This window comes from Limulus polyphemus, unplaced genomic scaffold (genome assembly GCF_000517525.1).
Source record: "Limulus polyphemus unplaced genomic scaffold, Limulus_polyphemus-2.1.2 Scaffold4670, whole genome shotgun sequence".
NCBI classification, from domain to species: domain Eukaryota; kingdom Metazoa; phylum Arthropoda; class Merostomata; order Xiphosura; family Limulidae; genus Limulus; species Limulus polyphemus.
Genome location: NW_013670280.1, coordinates 1103 through 3900, shown reverse-complemented (window position 1 = coordinate 3900; position 2798 = coordinate 1103). Strand labels below are relative to the sequence as shown.

General features: G+C 33.5%; 1 pseudogene; it reads left to right on the top strand.

Moving 5' to 3' along the window:
* The window catches only part of LOC106471515, a 46153-nt pseudogene extending 43832 nt beyond the window's left edge, over positions 1–2321 (top strand).
* The last annotated feature ends 477 nt before the right edge of the window (positions 2322–2798 follow it).

The window sequence follows — 2798 nt, the reverse complement described above, 5'->3', positions numbered from 1 at the left end:
AGTGTAGGTCAACCGACTTGCATGGGATTTCGTACAAAGTGTAGGTCAACCGACTTGCATGGGATTTCGTACAAAGTGTAGGTCAACCGACTTGCATGGGATTTCGTACAAAGTGTAGGTCAACCGACTTACATGGGATTTCATACAAAGATACCTTCTTGCAAGTCCCAAGCAGCGATACAGACACTTTCACAATTTTTATGGTGTTAAAATTGGCCATGTTGGAACTGTGTGGTGAAGACAAGTTGCAATCGCCCACAAATGTTGACATCTTTAATTTTTTTATCAGGAATTATGATTAAGTTAGTGACACGTAAAGAAATTGTCATTTATATACTTACTCAGTTATAGCTGACATTCGCAGAATGTTGTAATTATTGGTACGAAGTAATATTATTACAATAATAATTTGTATGTTTCCAATGTGCTATGTTTTATTCAGTTCTTTAAAATTGTGGCTTTACAGGAAGGGATCATTTTGATGCTGAGATTACAGTGGTGAAGATTAGGAAGAACAACTTAAAATGTAAGGATTTACTAAAAACTTTGCTCTTTATTTATTGTTTAAAAAATGTGAAGAAAAACTACTTCAAAAAGTACTCTAATTACACATATACAAGCTTTATTAGTTATAGATTTTCAGAGGAAAGTCACATCCACCTCTACAAATGATAAAACTGGAATCTGTCAGTTTAAGGTAGCCTTTAAATGTCAAAAAGTATCACAATTTTCAGACTAATGCATCAGATCTCGTCAAAGTCTGAACCCATTCAGTCATGTTTGTAGAAGTTATCAAGAACATAAAACATTTCTTTATTTTTATAATATGTAAATTAGCCCTAGTGGTAATGTTACCCAACATATCTTTGTACCTATTTTTATATAAAAAAGGCCCAAACCTAGATAACACAATGTAAAGAGTATATGATACCTTATTGGACAAAAAATATGTTTTAAAAAATCCACCACTAGGTGTTTTATTTTACTTCGTACCTTAATGGTAGGGCTTATAATGCTAAAAATTAGGTTCCATGACCAGTGGTGGGCATGGCACAGATAGCCCCTTGGGTAGATTTTACTTAACACAAGAATGATAAATAAACTTTGTATATTTTTCCTGATAAACTCTGTGGTAAGAAATCTATCTGTTGGTTTATTTATTTTATACAGATTGCTTAGCTACGAACTGTAGGATTATCTAGAGTAACATTATTAGTTGGAACGAGAGATAATTCTGGGTCTTACTTTTACAGTTTCGTAAAGTACTCGCTCCACATCCAAAGTAAAGCATAAAATACCTTTTTTTTTCAACAGTGTAAGAAGCTGGAAGGGATGGAAGTGGTTCAGGCAAGTCACCAGTGGTCGTAGGGTCAAGACATCCAGTGGCGCTTAAAATTGCTTTGTATACATGATAGATCATGAGCTTTATTTTAATCGAGAACACTGGCTTGTGACTTGTAGAATCGAATAGATCTATTATAATTATATTTATGTGAAGTAGGTAATAAACTGTTTAACTTCACTTCTGCAAAAAGAAACTTGAACAGTTTTAGAATGTTTTAATTTTAATTCATCCATTTTCTCAGGTTTAAACGTTTGCATAATAATTAATAATTTATTTATTTATTTAAATTTCCTATCATGGCAGCTTTTTTGGCTTTCAGTATTATATTTACTAGTGACTTCTTTTTGTGACCAAAGTTTTTTGTATATTTAATTTGTAGAATCAAAATGTGATTGAAGGTGTTTGTAAGATTTTTTTTAAATAGCAGTTGACTGCTTGCTCGATGTTTGTAGTTATTGTCAAGGTTTTTGAAGCTATTTATGACTGTAATAATTAACAACTCCTGGGACCACCTTGCTATGGTAGTGCTATTTAAACTCGATAGCTTGCACCTAGTTGAAGGATGCAGTCCCCACGATCTGTGTGATATATAAGTATAAGCCTAAAGCATTGTGAAAATGATCAAACATTGGCTAATCTTTCTTATGATGCTGTGAAGAAAAAAGTACTTTATTTCAGTGTATAATCTGCCTTATGTCAAAATGATTTATTATAATTCTGAAACTTTTATATGTTGTTTCAAGATTCTAATTTTGTTGAGTTATTGATAAACACTTTTCAAAACTTTCACGAGACTATTACTCTGTTTGTACTGAATTTCCGAGAGAATTTCTCTCTTTCACGTTTGGCTGTAATAACTGGATCAAACCGGAGCTTTACGTTTCTCACGCGATTATGCTGTGACGTGTAAAGCTTTCTGTCATATTACCATGCACTGTATCAATTCTGGAGTTTAATAAAACAGTAAGTTCACGTAGTTTGTTTCTTGAAGAATTTCAATAATTTTATACATGAAAGAAGTAGAATCTGGCTAGGATACAACAAACACGGCCGTGGTTAGAGTGAAACATACGATACAACTAGAGCCTGAAGAGCTTTGGACTGAGTGAAACGTGTTGTTGGCCATGGATGTGACACACCTAGCTTAGTTTGAATGCCGTTACTAAAGAGGCATCACAACTGGGGGTGCGGTACACCCACTTTTACATAATTGATATAGTAACTGTAATTTTTTTTATATTTGATTACTTTTCTGGTCAGAACACCCCCCCATAGATTAAGCTGCTTTTTACACATGTGTATCCAAGCACTCCCACTGTGCAATTCCTTTCTACACCACTCTGTTACTTATTCTTCTGAATCTTGACTAGCTTAAGAATGTAATAGACCTAATATTAATGTCTTATGACAAATATAACTGGAATCATTCATTGCCAGCTTGTAAAAGGCATAC